The 19,978-nt window shown below is 40.0% G+C and overlaps 1 protein-coding gene across 3 annotated transcripts in view; it reads right to left on the bottom strand.

Moving 5' to 3' along the window:
- The window catches only part of SSPN (sarcospan), a 112,055-nt gene that overhangs the window by 13,494 nt on the left and 78,583 nt on the right, over positions 1-19,978 (bottom strand). The window lies entirely within an intron of this gene.

Below are 19,978 nucleotides of genomic sequence, written 5' to 3'. Positions count from 1 at the left end.
CCTCAGACTTCAGAGAGCTCTCTGCCAGTGCAGTGGGGAAAGAGACGACAATGAAGTTAGACTACCACTAAGTACTAGGACCTCATCTGCTGTAAGACCCAGGAAGGGTGATCAATCCAAAGGCACCTTGGGGACACTTCCTGAAGGGTGATGGGTTTTGAAGGCTAGGCAGTAATCAGTTGGGAGAGGGATGTGAGGAAGAGTAGAGGACATACTGGTAGGAACAAAAGCATGGAGAAAGGTAGAGTAAACATTCGAGGACTCCCATAGCCCCAGTGCAGAAGACGAGAGAAGAAACAGTGAAAGATGTGTTTACAGAGATGGACGGGAGGTGGGTCACAAACGACTTTTGTTTCCATCGAGGATGTTTGGCGCCGTGGAACGGTACAACCTGCACTGCATTTTAGAATGGTCCTTCTGGCTGTGAAGGCGGACTGGGAAGGGAAGAGCAGCCAAGAAGGCCTGATGCATCCGTGGAGGAAGGTGACTGCCTGAGCTCAGCTAGCACAGCTAGCAGCGGGAGAGACTGTGGGTCTGCTGAAGCCACAGGAGGGAAACCAAATCCTTGGGCTCTGAGATGAAGGCTGTAGGGGCGGGAGGGGCCAGGAAGGTGCTTCACGACGATGTGACTTAAGCTGCCAGGGCGATGGCACTGACATTTAGGGAGACACAAGAGGAAGAGGAGAATGGGAGTGGAAAATGATGCTGCCCCCAGGGATTCAAGGCTCAGCCACATGGGCCTCAAGCTCAAGAAGGAGGTCTGAGTGGGAGACGAGCACTGGTTAATCATCAGTATACATGTGAAGTCACTGAAACCATCAGAAATGTGAGACCATCCAGAGAAAGTCTAGTGAAAACAGAAAAGAGCCAAGGAAGTGGCCCAGTTAATGAAAAACTTCTGATTCTTTTGAGCAGAAATCATCTCAAACAGACTTCTTACACTTTTCATGGTACATCAAAACATGTCTAAATATTATGAAACTGATAAGCCTTTTGGAGTTGGGGATTTTGCTTTTAGGCCCTTGTCTAGGGTCTTTGTTATAAAACCTGAATACATTCAACACACTTTCATTTCTTAGCCTTCTGCCAGGGCTCAGGAGGCTCCAGGAGGGGGGACCTTCTTTTTCTCACCTACAGATTTACGTGGTAGAGCAATACTTCTTTATCAGACAGTTTATTGCTCTTTAGCACCTTTGAGAAGACTAGTATTTATTGAAACTTAAAACTGAAGGCTTTATGGCCATGGGGAGGAATCCAGACTTCTCATGCCAGATGAAGGGTCTCCTTTCCTGAGCTGGCAGGCCACAGACACCCCAGGAAGACAGGGTGTTCTGACTTCCCAAGCAGGGAGGAGGAGCTCATGTTAATGAGCAGCGAGACCTGCCAGGTCTCTCTGGACAACATTCCTGGATTCTAGGCCAGAGCTTCCATTAGATTCAGTGAGGTGAGGCCCATGGAACAGGAAAAAAAGCAGTTAGGTAAGGTTTTCAAGAAGGCTTTCTTTGGACCAGACACCCAGGTCTGGGGTGGACAGGTGTCACTGCACACACAGCCAAACAAGAACGGGGTGGCACTAGGGAAAGGACAGGTGGCCTTTAAGAGCCTGGGAAGATTTAGTTCATGTACAGACGGATAACACAAGCTTGGGATGGTTTGTTGTTGTTGTTGTTGTTGTTGTTGTTGTTGTTTTTAAATGGGAAAAAAGATGACTACTATCATCTTCAATCAATTTTTTAGACACATGTTTCTACAGTTTGTTAGCATCAAAATAAAACCCAAGTCCTACATTCCACCTTCTGTCTAAAGACATTCTTTGTCTGCTCAGAGTGAAGGCTGCATTCTCTCTGATGAGTTAGAGTTAGACAGGGATGATATGTTCTCTGAGTGTTAGATCCATTTCTAGATGTAGGAGTCTTGAGTCTTGTCACACATTGTCTTTGTTTCCATCAGTTGGCCCTGATGTGCTTGCCATGGTGTTTTGAAGGGTCAGCATTATGCATCAAAGGTGAATGCCAGACCAACGTCTGGGAGATTCTACCTATGTATTACTTTTTTTTTCCTTTTCATTCTCGCATAGCTAGAAGATACCAGCCTAAAACACCTTGTGAGAATGTGAATTACTGATATTTACTTCTCTCCATGTCCTACAGATTTATATTCTGGTCTTGCGACATTCACACAACCTCCAATTTATTTGTTTTCTTCTTTTTGTTGTCGACAGAGCTGCTTGACAGGCCTACCTGGGGAATACGACCTTCCCCTGTCAAATGCCTCTCAAAGTCTCTCTCCTCCTTCCATTCCAGCCCTTTCATTTGTGTTCCTGAAATGTGACTCTCTTTCTGTAAGTTAATCAACTTTCACCTTTATATTCAGTCAGTATAGTAACAAGACGAACTCTCTTCTCATGTTTGCACAGAGAATTGATCAATGAGAGACATAGCAGAACTGTTAAGTATTTCTCTGGATGTTTCTTAAGAGAATTTCTGTGGATTTTCATCTGTTTAATAGGATTGAAGGTAGAATATTAGAAATATTTTCAACAAATGATAAAGACAGTACTCTGTTGACTGAACGCAGTCTCACTCTGGAATATTGTTGACTAACATAGTATATCAGAGATTTAAATAATACATAAAAGAACATTTCATGAGGATCTATTAAGGAATTTTTATTGAATCAAGATTTCAGAAGGATGGGAGAGGCTATTTTGGCATAACTTCAGCATTTTTACCAGATTCTCATTGCCAAGGCCTTATGGTAAGACAAAGTCCAAGTCAGTGTGTCAGAAATGCTTGGTATTAGACATGGAAAAACTGGCATCCCCCGACTTTCTGATCCAATTGGTCTGGGGTGGAGACCAAAAATTTGCATTTTTGACAAATTACTGGGCAATGCTGCTAGTCCCAAAACAACACTTTAAGAACCACTAGCTTAAGCTAAAAACAGTCTTCTACATGCCAACCCCTGATATCGGGTTTATCTGAAAGACTGGGATCTGGAGTGATACGCTGACAAGTGGAGTTTCCTACAAAACACTTGTTTATTATAAGTAATAATGAGATATAATAACAATAGTTTCCTCATAAAGAAATTTAGTCTTTCCTACTGCAGGAACCCTTAACACTAGAGGGAAAAAAAATCCTTCACTGCTATCAATGTAAAGTCAGTGAGCATGCAGTTGGGAAGAGATGTGCACAGGCCGCTGTCACAAGCCCTGGAGCACACCCCTGTACCCCGACCCCACTCTGCCTCTGAGTCTCTTCTCTTACAGCAGCATCTGGTAACCAAGTGGGATTAGTCTGCAACTAAAGAGGAAAGCTCGGCGTATTACTATGTCCTAGTTCTTTGGAATCCCGGAAACCAGCCTGCAGCATCAACTATAAAGATGCAAGGGAGAGACCTGGAGAGAAAGCCCAATAGTCATCTCCCAGTTTGCAGAAATGGAGTCAGAACTGGTATGATGTCATCATTCAGATCTTGCTCTTAACTTTCACCCTCATCTTGGCATTACTTCCCACTGCATTTAGCTCAACAACCTTCACTGAGGTAGATGCTGGGACTAGAAAGAAGAGTAAGATACCCTCTTTGCTCTTTGGAAATTCATATTTAATCCCTGCTTTGCTGAAGGACTGAGGCACAGGAAAATTAATTGCCGTGGGTAATGCCATTTGATCCGTCTGGGCTGAGAGGGAAAATGAACAGTCAATAGCAGCTCGCACAAACCCCTCCTTACTGTTCACTCATCAGAATCCCTCATCTTTCCTAAACGTAAGGGGCAGTGAATCAACTGTGGGTTTTTTCCCTCCAGTGTATTATTTTTTTAAAGACAATAAAGTTTTTTGGTGTTAAATGGGACTTAAATTTGCTAAAGTTATGAGGTTATCATCATCATTATTATTATTAGTTATTATTTTAAATTACATTTTTGGGTAAAAGCAAGATAAAAGGACTCAAAAATACTCTTAATCAGATGAGGAAAGAAAGGTGAAAATAACTCTCAAAAGTATGAAACATTAATTAACAGTTCATTCAACAAGTGGTAACTGTTCTTTAGTTGTGTTAAAATCAAGTAGGAAACTATAATTAAGTGCTGCACAGGGGGGAACGTGTGGGCTACAGCTGATGCTTGACTCTATTATTTTTCTAGCTAATGATCTTGGACAAAGTTATTTACTCTTCTTAGCCTCAGTTTCCTTAACTATGAAATAAAGACAATAATGCCTTCTTTTGGTAGTTTATTCAAAGAGCAATGCTAATGTAAATAAGGTGCCTACAATCATGCATAAGAAATAGCTGGAGAATAATTGGTAGTAATTATTATCATTATTGCAAGTCACTTATATGTTTATTAGAGTAAGCCAAACTTCGAGCATACTGAGGGGCTCACAGATGTATTACCAAGTTAACCATGTTTAAAATTGATAACAAAGGGACGACTGAGTGGCTTAGTTGGTTAAGTGGATGCCTTCAGCTCAGGTCATGATCCCAGCGTCCTGGGATCAAGTCCCCACATCGGGCTCCTTGCTCAGCGGGGAGCCTGTTTCTCCCTCTGCCTCTGTCTGCCACTCTGCCTGCCTGTGCTCACTCTCTCTGACAAATAAGTAAAATCTTAAAAAAAAAATTGATAACATGTGTACTGTCTCATGACAAATAGCACACAGTCTACTTTGTATTAGCTGATACGGGAGATATTTGCCATGATCTTTATATTTACATAAGAAAAACGAATTATCAAGTCTAGGTGTTTAGACATTTTAAGGCCAATTTTCAGGACTTTTATGTGCCAGGCATTAAAATCAAGCATTCTAGGTAAATTATCCCATTGGGTCTTCATGAAAACCTATCAAGTAGACACTATTATTAGCCCCATTTCATAGATAAGGCAACTCAGCCTCAGAAAGCTTTTATGCTTAAGGTCACAGAGCAAATACAGAGCTGAGAGTGGCACCAAGAGTCCAGAGCGTGGCTCTTAACCATCACACAGCCTGGTCACCTCCAAGGCAGAATCTGGACTTCACTGTGAGTGAAATGGAAGCTGCAGAGATCTGGAGAACATTTCCGCCTCTGCTCCTCTCCTGTGCTGAAAGGAGCCCAGCACCACTCCTGACGCATGGTATACACAACAGTCTTTGAGAGGCAAATGACTGTCCAGGCTGGGGGAAGGCGATGTCATCTTTAAGACTCAGTCTCTTCATGTGCAACACAGAGAAAATAATACTTTATCATTTGTGCTCGGGATCATAAATAACGCACCTGCAATTGGAGTAGGTTTTATTTTTTTTTCCCCATCTCATAGGACCTCAAACTGTGCCAGCATAACTCTCTCTTAAATTTGAGCTAAAATGAATAATACATATAAATGTAGCCCTCTATCATTCTGTTCATTTAACAAGTATTCATTTGTACCTACTCACCAGGTACTCTTTGAGGGTCTGGAGATACCTCAGTAAAGAGAAGAGACCAAAAGCACTCCCCGATGCTTCAAAGTGGACAGGTAGACCACAGACAAATAAACTGGGAGACCCAGGTCTATGTCATTTGTTAAGAAGAGCCATGGAGAACATAGGACTTCACATCATTGCTTCTTTTTCCGACAAACATGAGCGAAATACAAACAATAAATCCTCAAGGTGATACGTTCCCCCCTCAAACACTGAACTGGTAATGCCCAGCAACCCCTTTAAAAAGATGGTGGACTCACAGTTGTTTCTTAGGAGAGCCTTGCTGTTTCTGTTATTTCAACAACACAGATGCACTATAAGTTATCTGAGACCTAACAGGCTCCATAAAAGATAACACACACATGCCCCAGATAAGAGTCAACAGAGGGTAACTAAATAAAGTTTTACAGCAAAATGGGCTGCATGCCTAAAGACAGAGATGGAGGCAATATATCTTAGCTATGAATCCGACAGATTGGGGTTCAAAACCCACCTCCGCCACATTCTAGCTTTTTGTCTTGGACAAGTTAACCTCTTCAAGCCTCAGTTCCATCATCTGTGAGAGGACCAACAATGCCTACTTCAAAAATGGCTGTAAGGACTATAGGAGACAGAATATATAAAGGATGTCACAGAGTAACCAGCACATAGTCAAATGAATCCATTCATTTAATGACTTGGGCTACTTTTGCTTTCATAGCAAGGGCTTACTTCTCAAAAATCTTCCCAGTATTGCTGACATAAATAGTTTGTAAACACCTAAGAGTTATACAATTCTTTCTTTGCTTCTTTTTGTTTCTGCTTCAAACTCTTTATTCTCTACTACCCAGGAAATGCCAATCTTGGTAACTATGCAAGCTGTATATGTTTCTCTGATGACACTATTATGGTTTTACAAGGACAAGTATTTAATTTCTGAAAAAAAAATGCTGTTCAGCTACAAATATTTTCTGTCCAGAGCAGATAGATCAAAGATTAATATTACTTTTTAAAAATATATAATTGTTTTAGCCAAACATAGTGCACAGGTATTAATGGGAAATTCCAAAAGCAATAAGCGTGTAACTAAATGAAATGAAGAGCTTATGACAGAATTGAATAACGAGATGCAAGACAAAACTGTAACTATCTGTTTCTAAATGCTACAAATATTAATGCACAGATCATTATTACAAATTTGAAAAAAAAAGGAAACATTTTTCTTGGTTTCTATTAAACCCAAAGCAAAGTAGTAGCTTCTTTTCCACTACAAACAAAACTATAGCAAGTAAACAACAACTTTTATGTCTAGCAACTTTTGCTAAAGAGAGTTTTATTTGTCTTATCACATTATCAGGAAGAGATTCAGAGCCTTTTCTTTCTTTCTTTTTTTTTAAAAGATTTTATTTATTTATTTGACACAGAGAGAGACAGAGAGAGGGAACACAAGCAGGGGGAGTGGGAGAGGGAGAAGCAGACTTCCCATCAATCAGGGAGCCGAAGTGGGGCGCGATCCCAGGACCCCGGGATCATGACCTGAGCCACAGGCAGATGCTTATCGCCTGAGCCACCCAAGCACCCTGATTCAGAGCCTTTTCATTTGCCTTAGGAATCTACAACCCCAGAGCTTCACAGTTTCACTCTTCTTATTTTTGTTTTTGTTTTTTCCTTAGAGTAAAAATTGCCAATTTTTAGTGCAGAAAAATTCTCTTCATTCAAGAACATTACTTGGCCTGGGAGGAGTTGGGGTTAGAGCACATTTCCTCATCTATACATTTTCCCAGCCTCCTATGGGGGCTGGGAGGACAATTTATAATATTTGCTTTGCAAAGACAAGCCAAGAGATTATTTTTAAAAGAAGCTGGTAGAGATTGAGGTCAAAATCTCTCCATGAAAAGGCAATTCTGGATAAGCAATTCTATCACAGAAAATGATTTCTTTTCAGAGTCTAAAGAGAAATGACACTTGCTCTGTCACACCTGAGTTTAGACCATCTATAATATCCTCTCAGTCTTTTTCTCCCCCTTCATTATCATGATTATCCTTTTGACTGAGGAGTTGATCCCTGACAGGTCCATATCTGAATTACTGTAAATGTATGGACTTTCCAAATGTGGTATACAACATAAATAATTTAACGTGATAATGAATTAAGTTGAAACACGAAGAAGGTCTATCACCTAGATCTTGGCTCAATCCGGATTTCTTTGGAAAATACATTGTAAACACAAGATTTCTAAGAAGTGATGAGGCAATTCCTAAGGACATTATTGCTCATGTAATCATCAACAATGAGATAGAGTCACCTGTTCTGTTGGGATTAAAGCTCTGATTGGTTGGTAAAGAAGTAAGGAGTAATGAGGTACCTCGCTGGCTCAGTCAGTTGTGCCTGACACTTGATTTCTCCTCAGGTCATGATCTCAGCGTCTTGGGGTCCTGGGGTCAAGCCCTGCCTGGAGCCCACCTCAGGGTCTGCATTCATTGGGGTGTCTGCTGGAGATTCTCTCTCTCCCTCTGCCCCATCCCCCTGTGTGCTCTCTCTCTCTCATAAATAAAAATTTAAAGAAGAAGGAGGAAGAGGAGGAGGTGGAAGGGTGGAGGAAGGAATATTAAGGAACACTTACATACCTGGCTGAAAGATTTTCCCATGGTAGGTTATGTCCTTTCTAATTCAAAGTGTTGGCTTTTATCATGATTTCAAACAATCTGATAACCAGAAGTATATATATATTTACACGTATTATATATCTTTGCATACCTTTGTATTACATACACTTTTAATTTTAATTTTCTCAGCCAATGTTGCACTGTAATTTCATCACTGGGTGGTTCAGCCAGCTCTGTTGTACCAGCACAGAAAAAGTGGGAAGGAAATGTGCTTGTCAAGTGACTGCCTTATTTCTCAGCACACATTGTGCTTTGCAGATGTTCACTTGTACCTCATTTTTGTTTTAAAAGATAATAGAAAACTACCCTGATGGAACTGTTGAAAAGGAGTTGGAATTTGTGACCAGCAGCTGGATGAAGGGAGCCTGAATCCCCCAAATCCTGTGGATATAGTGTGCTTTTCTTGATGTCCCTGCCAAAGCAAGGCTGGAAAGCTAAGGAGATCTTTGAGAGATGTGCCAGCACGAAGTTGCTGCAATTCGTAAGTTCCAAAAACCTTGCCTCAAGATTACTGCAAATAGCTCATTTGAAACCAATGAATCTCACAACTGAGCATTGTATCAACTCAGAAAACAGAAGAAAAATCCAACAACTATCCTAATGCATGACTTATCATGGAGACATTTAAGTAGAATCCTTTTGGTTTGGGTCTTATTTTAATATTATAACAGATCTGTGTGTCTATATTAAGATTCATATTTGATAGTAACTACTGGGAATTTTTGCCATTACATCCTCAAAAAAACTGAACGAACACAAGCAATAGAACTGTGAAGCAATAAAGTTGGTTGTGGATGAAAATTGAGCTTAGGACATGAATTGTGTCTTTTACCTAAAACATCCTTTTACTTTTTTATCCTCCTGGTATAGTACTCCCCCTTCAGCTACTTTGAATCCAGCATTATTCATTCTTCAAACCCTGCTCAAGAATCTCCTCTACCCAGAAAGGGTACCTTTTGTGCATTACCCACTTTGCATATATTAAGCTCATTTATTCCCTGAAACAATGCCATGAACAAAAAATATTACTCCATCTTATAGAAAATTGTGACTCAGAGAGGTAAAGAAACCTGCAAGTTGATCCAAACAAGATTTTTTAAAACATCGAGAGGTTTTATTTCTGCATAATAGTAAGGACTAACTGTTATGAAACCCTTCTAGCTATAAAATACTTTAAAATGCTCTGAGCTTCTATTGGCTAAGAGATGGAGCTAAGATCACGGCATAAAGCTAGGCCCCACAAATGGCTACACCCTTACATGGCTAGACAATAATGAACCCACTAGCGCTGGAAGTCATCAAGACAAGTGTTCTGTCTTAGTTGATGGGGGTGGGTGGAGGTGGTTTTGAGAAAGTAGTCCTAAAAAAAACCAAAACAAACAAAAAAACCCCACAAAAAACCCTGATTTTTTTCAACGAAAAATTGTGAAGAGGAGAGAAAGAGGAAGAGAAGGGGGGACAAGGGAAGGAGGGAGAGAAAGAGTGGGAGACCGAGTGTGCTTTGATAGAAAGAAGAGAGAAAGGGTAAATCTTTGAGTAAAGGAAACATAAGAAATATATGAACTCAGGTATAGATCTTATTGGGATCTGATTCTGACAAACTGTGAAGAAATATCCATGAGTTAATCCAGGATATTTGAACACTGATTTGATCTTATTAAGAAATTGTTAACTTGCGGGGCACCTGGGTGGCTCAGTGGGTTAAGCTGCTGCCTTCGGCTCAGGTCATGATCTCAGGGTCCTGGGATCGAGTCCCGCATCGGGCTCTCTGCTCGGCAGGGAGCCTGCTTCCCTCTCTCTCTCTCTCTCTCTCTCTCTCTGCCTGCCTCTCTGTCTACTTGTGATCTCTCTCTGTCAAATAAATAAATAAAATCTTAAAAAAAAAATTGTTAACTTGTTAGGGATGATTAGTATTTTGATTATTTTTAGATGATTATTATTATTTTGATTATTATTTTTAGATAAATATTATTTTTTGAATATTTTTTATATTTTATTATACACACACATTCTCCAAGAATTAAAGCTTGTGATTTCAAATAATGGAACTAAAGAATAGAGCCTCTTAAAAAAAGTACATTTGAAATAATTGAAGCCATGGAAGAAGAAATAGAAAATATGAATAAAAAACAGGGTACTTTAAAAAACATTAGGGATATTTTAAAAAAGAAAACATCAGTAAACATAGAAGTTCTAGAAAGGAAAAAGAAAACCACTGGAATGAAAAACTCTATGCAATAGAAAGGTTCAACTCAACTGAAATCGGGAACAATGAACTAGAAGATAGAACTGAGGAAATAATTCAAAATAATAGATATGACACAGTGGAGAGGGTGAGAAACAGGGAAGATGAAATAAGGAGGTCCATACCTTTGACAGTAGCTTCAGAAGCAGAGAGACTGAAGAAAGAGATGGTATTTGAAAAAAACTAAATAAAAAATAAATTTTTTCAAATATTTAAAATATTCTGAAATTTTTTCAGAATTGGTAAAAACACAAAAATCTTAGATTCAGGAGACATAACAAGTCCCCAGTAGGAAAAGTGGAAAGCAAATCTACATTTGGACACCTTGTAGCTAAACTGTAGAGCATCAGGTAAATGAAGAGAGAATCTTTGCTCATGTATATAAAGTATAAATTAAATGAAAATACCAAAAGTACTTTTCTTAAGACCTCAAAAGCCAGTTCTAAAATATAGACAAAAGGGAACATGGCTAAGTCTTACCAAGGGAATTTGGAAAAAGAACAAGATGGGAGTGGGGAAGGGTGGAGGAGAGCTGCTATGCTGCCATCTTCATCACAAGGAGCATATCAGTGCTGTTCATTGAAACACTATGGTATCAGCACAGTGAAGGACAAATAAAATGATGAAACTAATGAGATTCACAGACACAATCCTCAGATCCAATATGGAAAGCTGATAGATGATAAATGGAAGTAGCTGTTAAGTATAGAAAGGACCAATTATTCATTACATAGTACTAAAACAATAATTTGTATAAGAAAAATGAGACACTACTTCACCTCATACACAAAAAGTTAGAATACATAGATTAAAGGTAAAAATACAAAAGCAAACCTTCAGCATTTTGGGAACACAATCTAGAAAAGTATCTTTATGACTTGGCGTAGGAAGAGATTTCTTTAAAATCTATCAAAGCACCCACCATAAAAAAGATTGTTAAATATAAATATGTTAAAATTAAATCTTATTTGCAACAAAGGCACCATGATAAGGATGAAAGGTATGGTACTAACTATTTGAGCAGTAGCTCAAATCACAAAGGTTAAATAACAAAGATAAGAAATCCTATAAATCAATGAGTAAGAGACAAACAACTCATAGAAAATATTTGTAAATAAATGTTAGAAAACAAATAAAATGGCCAGTAAACATTAAAACATGTTCAACTCCTCTAGTGATCAGAAAAACATAAAACATGATAAACAAGATGGGCAAAAATGTAAATTGCCTGACAGTAACTAATGCTGACAAGTTGTAGATTGGTGGAAATTCTAATTTGATGCTGGTGGGAGTAAAAATTTGTCCTGACTTGGCAATAGCTAGCAAGTTGAAGATGCCTATATCTTATGATCCAATAATTCCAATTTCTAGGAATGTGCCATAAAGTACCTTTGAAATATGTGTATGGGGAGCCATGAGAAATAATGTCCATTGCAACACTTTGTAATTGCAAAAGAAAAAAAAATCACTTTTGAAAATAACCTAAGTTTTCATCTACAGGAGAATAAATAAATTGTATTTCTGTAAGGAAATACAGTATAACAAAAGTGAATGAATGGTATTCATGTACTATTATAAATGAATCCCAAAAACAATGCTGAACAAAAATGATGTTATGCTGCTATTTATATATGAAATATAAAACACAAGTAATTATTGTTTATGGTTACATACATATAAGAAAGTATAAAAACACTCATAGGTGTGTGATAAGTGCCAGATTCAGGAGAGTGAGTAACAGAAGGATGGTGGGGTAGATAAATAGGACTAAGAAAGAAACAAGTATTGTAATATTTTCTTTCTTAAAAAAAAAACACTTCTGACAAAATATTAAAATGACAAACCTGGGTATAAGTAGGTGGTTGTATTCTTATTCTCTACACACTATTATATACTTGAAAATTTTCATAATTTAAGAATAATCATAGGATTGCCTAAGGCTGCTTGTACTTATTCAAGCCCACACAAAAATGACAATAAGGAGCAAAACCAAAGGTTTTTGGAAATGGCTACAGATTGATAGAGCTAGGATTCTACCCACATTTGTTTCATCCCAAAGCTGATGCCTGTCCTGTAATTTCAGAACCCCCTCACCTTGCCTTTTCTGATCCTCCCTGAATGGGCTTAATCACAGACTCCATTGTGCTATCTTCTTCAGGGCAAGACCTTAGTACCTGGTTTTTTAAACTGTATGGTAGTTGGTTGTCTGTGTGTCCTCTCCCAGACACTGAGCTCCTGGGGCCACTGTACCTAGCATATGGAAAGACCAACGGAGACAGAAAAAGATGTGGAAACTCTACGGGCGCCTGGGTGGCTCAGTTGGTTAGGAATCCAACTCTTAGTTTCAGCTCAGGTCATGATCTTGGGGGCGGTGAGTTGGAGGCCCTAGGCCTGCTTGATGTTCAATGGGGAGTCTGCTTCAGATTCTCTCTCTCCCTCTCCCTCTGCCCCTCCCCACCGCCTCTCTCAACGCAAATTTTTAAAAAAATCTTAAGTATTCTTTCTCATATAGGCTTCTGTTTCTGTTCTTAATCAAGCACCTCACTCACTCTCGTGATGATTAATCAGAAACTAATTGCCAATGAATTCAATAAATACCTACATTTGCAAAATTATCCATTTTCAAAGAAAGTAAAAGAAACAAAAATTGTATTCTAGCATGTCCCTTAAGTCAACAGGAGGGATAGAATTGCTACATATTTGTGGAGAAAATAAACAACCTATACTCCATTTGTTTCACTTTGGGATTTTTCAAGTCCTCAGAAGGGAAAGGAATCCTGTAAATGTGGATTTTTGCCTCGTCCTATAGTATAGTTAGTTATAGGCTGGATCTTATTACTCAGGCATAATTAAGCAGGTTCTCAAATTAGGTCCCACTTTATAATGATTGCAGAGATAATTCTACATGAATAACCTGGATTCATGTATCTGAAATAGTATAATAAATAAACATTCGTGAAATAGTACAGCACGTAGAAATTATACGGTAAATCAATATAAATTCAATTATATAACACAGGAACGAGAGTGTAAACGAGAGAACCATCCTGTTCAACCGTTGAAAAATATTATCTAGTGGCTTTTCTAATTGAGAGCACTTTTTAGAAGAAAAAAATACCAGGCTATAATGTAACATTAAGTAATACATAGTAATATTACTTCTCCTTTGAAAAGTGTTTTGTCCTTTTCAAAATGAAGAGGTCAGTGTCCCCAGGCAGCCTGCAGCCTCTCTAGCATTTCTCCTGTTCCCTTCCATGGCAACATGGGTTAGGAGACACTAAGCTTTTTGTGATGTGTGTGAGGACAGGGAGAAGGGGAGCGAGGCCTCAGGGAGGTCTCGAGGTGGAAAAATTTGTGACGCACTAGAGTCAGTCACTGAATGCAAATAATTTATCGAGGCTTCTATCACACAATAGTTACGGTCCCCCGGGTTCATTTTTAAAAATTCTATTTGGTCTCAGAGCCCTTAACTCAGAGCGAAACACTTTAACAGGCGTCCCAAACTACTTGTTCACGAGAAGATTATGAGGCGAAGCCAACCTGTGTGGGTTTGCTCCTTCTGCCTCAGAATCTGACGAGCTGACTGCATGCGAGAAACGCGTCACCCTCCTGAACATGTAACATGTGAACTGAAATGGCTGGGTTCTGTCAGCTCCAGGCGGTCCTGGAGGGATTACTTTTCACTGATTATACTGTCTTCACCTCCCAGAGACGGGTTTGCTGGCTCGAGGCCTCAGACTCCCGCCTTTCCCTGAGGTATGGATGGTCGTCCTCCATTCTCCCTAAGGGAGCGGCTCACTCCCCCCTCCAGCAGAAATGATGAGCCCTGAAATGCTATTTCCCTTATCTCGGAAAAGGCCTCCTTCCTTCCTAGCGTCCCCCGCCCCCCCCCTGCACAGCTAAAGTGAGATAAGACTCAGCCTGAGCCTAATGGCCTGATACGTGTGCCACACCTGATCCTTCAGAAGGAAGCTGCGAGGTTACTTTGTTTCCCTAGTCAAAAAGCCAAAATTCTCCCCCTAGTCAGGGTCCCCCTCTTTTCTGGTCACCTATCATTATCTTCCACACAAGAGAGGGCTTCTTTGGTAATAACCTATCTAAAAGGGTTTTTTAATGGCTCATTACAATGAATGCTGAATCAAACACTTTCAAAACAATAGCTGAGTGGGATGCCAGGCAAATAGTCCTAGATGTTTCTTGCGGCCTCTCCCAGTCAGGGTGGAGCGTTGCTCCCTTCTGCAAGGACAGAAGCAGGCTCCAACAGAACTTCTTCAGCAGTACCTGAGTATGGGGTCTGTGAGCAAACCCTTTGCTTTCCGGTGTCCACTCACAGACTGGCCTTTTGCCGGCACCCAGGAATCACAGCGACACTGAATCACACTCCAGGATGTCAGGCAGGGGCCATCTCTAGAGTGCCTACTTGAACTATGCTCAAAGATCAGCCAGGAGACACTGTGGGTATCCCCAGAACAAGGGCCATACCCTGCATGTGCTCCTCATTCCAGGCCTCGGACTGGATCAGCGGTTCTAGTCTCCTCTCGTCTTTCTCTCTGGGATAGTCTGGGCTGTGTGGCACTTGATAAATGAAAGCAGAGCCCCATTCGGGATGTCTAAGCTGGACAAACAGAATCCTATAGGAAGGCGTGCTGAAGGGGGGGATCCACCAAGGAGACGCAGGCTCCCAGGCTGTTACATCATGAGACCCAGGTGGGAACACCTCCAGAGTTTCATTCTCACCCATTCTGTAGAACGACAATGGGTCATCTGGTCACTTTCAGAACCTTCGTCAAAAGTGAGAACAACAGCTGCACGGTATAAAGACCCAAGAGGTGACTTCCTTTGAGTTCTAGAAACACCAAGCATGAGTTCACTGCCCATCAGAGGCCGGTGGCCACTGCACAGCCAACCACCCTCACTTCCTTGCCTCAGAAGTCAAGGTATCATTTAGCTAGATGCTGACAGCAAGTCACTCCCAGAACAGAAAAGAAAGGCAGAGATTTACTGAACAGTGGTTTCTAAGCCTTAAAGAGCTAAGATAGCAAAGAAATGCCCAAGCTAGCCAAAGAATTGTAGTCACTAGCTGAATCTACTCCACTTTATTTTTACAGAAATCTGACAGAAGCAGCACTCTGTAAATGCAGTAAAAACCACCTCCTCCAGGGACGCCTGGGTGGCTCAGTTGGTTAAGCGGCTGCCTTCGGCTCAGGTTATGATCCCAGGGTCCTGGGATAGAGTCCCACATCGGGCTCCTTGCTCGGCAGGGAGCCTGCTTCTCCCTCTGCCTCTGCCTGCCTCTCTGTCTGCCTGTGCTCGCTTGCTCTCTCTCCCTCTGTCCCTGACAAATAAATAAAATCTTAAAAAAAAAAAAAAAAACCACCTCCTCCATACGTCTCACTACTGGCATGAGCACAGAGCCCCACCACCCAGCTGCACCATCGTTATCAGTTCACTTGTTACAAACATTCAGACAGGGGCACACAGGGGGCTCAGTGGGTGAAGCATCTGACTTTGGCCCAGGTCATGATCTCAGGGTCCTGGGATCGAGACCCGTATCGGGCTCCCTGCTCAGTGGGGAGTCTGCTTCCTCCTCTCCCTCTACCCTTCCCCCCTACTCATGCCCTGTCTTTTGCTTTCTCTCTTCCTCAAATAAATAAATAAATGAATAAATAAATAAAATCTTAAAAAAGAAAGAAAGAAAAGAAACATGCAGACTTCCGACTGTTCCAGGAACAATGGAAGCTGTAGGGACTTCAGGAATAAACTGGGAAAGGAGATTAAGAGGTGGTTGTACCAACTTACATCCCTCACTGAAAGGGCTATGGACAAAGCTGAATTCCTAGGTTTAAGCTCTAACCCCCAAGGTGACTAAATTTGGAGACAGGGCTTCTCTGAAGTAATTAAGGTTAAGTGAGGTCAGAAGAGTGAGGTCCTAATCTGACAGGACTGGTGGTCTTATAAGGGGGAAGAGAGACCCTACTCTGTCTCCAAGCAAGGCAAAGAAGGAAGCCCATGGCAGCACAGAGTAAGAGAGCAGCTGTCTGCAAGCCAGGAAGAGACACCGGAACAAAATTTGCTAAAGAAGACTAAGACTGAAAGAAAAATGCATTTTCGTTATTGTCATACACGTAGGTGTACACAGAGGAATTTTAAAATGAACCAGGGGGATCCACTGAGCTGCCTCACTCGGGCATCTGACAGTTACTCCTGCCAAGTTTTCTCTCAGTACACCGAGATGTGAGGGGGCATCCGAAGAATCTCAGAGGATAAGCCTCTAAAATAGGCTTTTACACAGCTTGTGCTATAAACACTGTTACCAACATCCACTTTTCAAAAACAAAATTTACCTTCGGCTTGCGAACTCGTTGTCATAAACCTGGACCTGGATATTCATGGCAAGAAACAACCAGAGTTAAACTATGACATCATGAGGTCCCATCCAGCTCTAGACTGATGGGCCCTTTCTGATCAGCCTTTCTCTAGTTTGCAGTGAAATGATATCTAATTAAAGTTTAATGACGAGATTCCATTCCTGTCCTACAGCAATACAGAAATACACATACTGAGCTCCTCACAGGGCCTCCTGTGGATACTTCAACGTGGATGCTAACTCTTCGAGGGTGGAGAGAGGGTAGAGAACACCAGCAATGGACCCAGGTTAAAGAACACCCTTAATACAAATGTCACAGACAAGGCTAACAGCAAGAAAAGGACTAGAAAACAGCCATATCATCAGAACAAATTCGAAGTGGATATCATATTGGCAAACTATGAAACTCTTATGCTAAATTAGGAAATCTATGCCATTGCTTCCTTTGTAGAAGGAAGACAATGGCATCAGCCTCGTCAATCCTAGTTTGCCCTAATTTATTCTACTTAGACATATGCAAAATAAGTCAAATGACCTCTTTTTCTTCTTTTTTTTTTTTTAACCTGTAGTCATTTTAGAAGAGGAAATAAAACATCTCAGTAATGCTACATTAGTGTGTCCTGGATATTTCTGGAACCCCAGAGCCCAAAATGGAGTGATAACACATTCCTTATTATTCCCTAGTAGTTCTTTAAAATGTTATCAATAAACTTAAATCTGTCTGTATTGCAAAATGCAACTATATGTCATTTCTCAAACCATAGTTTAAAAAATGGGTTTTCTCAGGGTGCCTGGGTGGTTCAGTCAGTTAAGTGTCTGCCTTCAGCTCAGGTCATGATCCCAGGGTCCTGGGATCCAGCCCCGCATTGAGCCCCACAAGCAGGGAGGCTGCTTCTCCCTCTCCCATTGCCCACCACACACCCCTGCTTGCACGTACGTGCGTGCTCTCTGTCAAATAAATAAATAAAATCTTTTAAAAAATGAGTTTTCATAAGTTCAAACAGAAACAAAGATAATGGGAAGTATGGAATAGAAGGGATTCAACTCAAAGCTGATCAGGCACCCATCATGTGTCGGGGGATACACAAGAGTCCCTTGGACATACACTGTACTTAAAGAGAATAAATAGCTTTCTGTTTCATTTGATTACCCCCAAATTCTATGCACTAGTATTTCTACCATAAAAAAATAAAACCAAATGATGATTGATATCTCAAAAGTTTCCAGAGATTAACTTTCTGCGTTGAATATATTCACTCGACAGAACTGAAAAATATTAGGACCCACCATGTTTCCTCCTTATTTTAAAAAGAGAAAGAAGATCCAGGGATAATTTCCACATTAAACAAGCCCTTCCTTGGCCCTTAGCAAGTGTGGCTTAGTATCGGGCTAGCAGCACAGGTGAAAATACATTTCTCCTAATGAGTCTGTCCAATCTTAAGCTTTCTTATTCTTTTTTTCTAATATCCTTTCAGGAAACAGATCACCAAATTCTCAAATAATCCCCTTTATTTTCATATACTGATTATAATTAATCTCTTCTGCCAAATTAATTCAGTTATATTCCATTTTTACACTTACTCGGAGAAATTCATGTACCAAAAGATAATTTTCCTACCATTATTTATTTTATATACTCAGTGGGGACTGAGTTAGGCCATATAATTACCACTCCTCAGTTTCTAAAAACTTGTGACAGTTGCTATAATAAAAATTATTTCCCAGTAGTGCCAGAGATATAATATTAGGTTTTGAAAGCACATCAAAATCCCAATATGAAAAATAATGTGTTACTATGTAATGTATTCCTAAAAGCATAATTTGAAGTTAACTTTTTCAAATATCAATACATCTATATGGAAAACTGACACAACTTTTGGCTTCTTGACTTTTTTAGGGTCTATCCAAAGTCCAAATTCCAAACCTTCCTCACTTCCAGTTTCTCCTATAACCATGATCAAATCTTGTACCCAAATCATCATGTCTTACTTAGTTTTTCTACTTATAAATTATGGATGATAACTGTTCCTTACTTGCTACATGTCATAGATCTCCTTGTGCATTTCAGGATATAGTCTGTTTTAAAATAAATAACCACCCAATTTTCCCTTCCATTAAGCCAAGGTTAAAAATAGATTTTAAAATCTGAATACACCTGCATTTTGAATTCCTTAGAGTAAGTTAACATATGAAAAATGTTATTGAAATTCTTGACAGGACTCTTAATCATTACAGATTCATACGATGAATTTTATGAATGACATTAAGGAAAGGAAATATTCTTCCCTTCCTTTGAAGCCCTTTCCTTAAACTTTCTAATGTGATTAATGTGGTGTACATCTCAGGGTTTTTATTCTCGCTGGGTGCGATATGGGAGCAATGGAGAAAGTTATGAGGAAAGCTGAAAACCACAATAAGGCAAATTTCTGCTTTCCATGGGAATATTCCCTATAATGGCCAAGAGACTAGCAAATACTATGCATCTCCATCAGGGATGAGAACCAAGAGTTTGCTCTGAAATTGACTTCAGAGTAGAGATGCCAAAGCAAATAAATCACTGTAAGTGAAATACTTTGAAAGGTAATGGGTTTTAAAAATATTTGTGCAGGTTAAATTTTTTAATTGGAAGTATTCATTACTGTCAGATGTGATGAGGGCACATGCCCATCAGATCTCTAGAGATCTCCTTCTCCTGGTATATGACTCATTATTTTTAGACCAATCCCTAGAACAGCAGACACCCCCAACAAATGTTACTGCATGAAGAAAAATAAGCCAAAGTTCAAACATGTCACACTTCACCTAAGCCAAAACTGTATTCTATCGAGCAAGAATTAAGTAAAGGCCTCAAAGTTCTTAGATTCCTTCAGTCCCTACACGTTTTTCATCAGTAAGAATTATGATGAGCAAACTTATTTGCCTATTTGACCTAACTACTCAAACCATGAATAGAATAAAATGCAAAACAGACTTTTATTTCCTAGGCTGCCCTGCCCTGAGCCAAGTTCATCCTCAAAGACTCTGTTTCACTTTGTATTGCCATTGTGGTGTGACCTACAACCCTCAAACCATTTATAAAGAATTTTGAGAGAAGAATGGCACTTTTACAGGTTACCAAGTCTCTACAGTGGTTCCATTCCATTTTTTTTTCTTTCCTTTACAGGAATCTTTTGTAACTGAAGTAAAAAGCCTTCAGTCATCTCTCTGATGGAGGATGAGGGAAATCACATCTATGGATAGACAGGAAATAACCTATTTGTTTTCCTAAAATTCCACTGG

Source organism: Lutra lutra, chromosome 8 (genome assembly GCF_902655055.1).
Source record: "Lutra lutra chromosome 8, mLutLut1.2, whole genome shotgun sequence".
NCBI lineage: Eukaryota > Metazoa > Chordata > Mammalia > Carnivora > Mustelidae > Lutra > Lutra lutra.
This window is presented reverse-complemented; position numbering and strand designations above follow the sequence as displayed.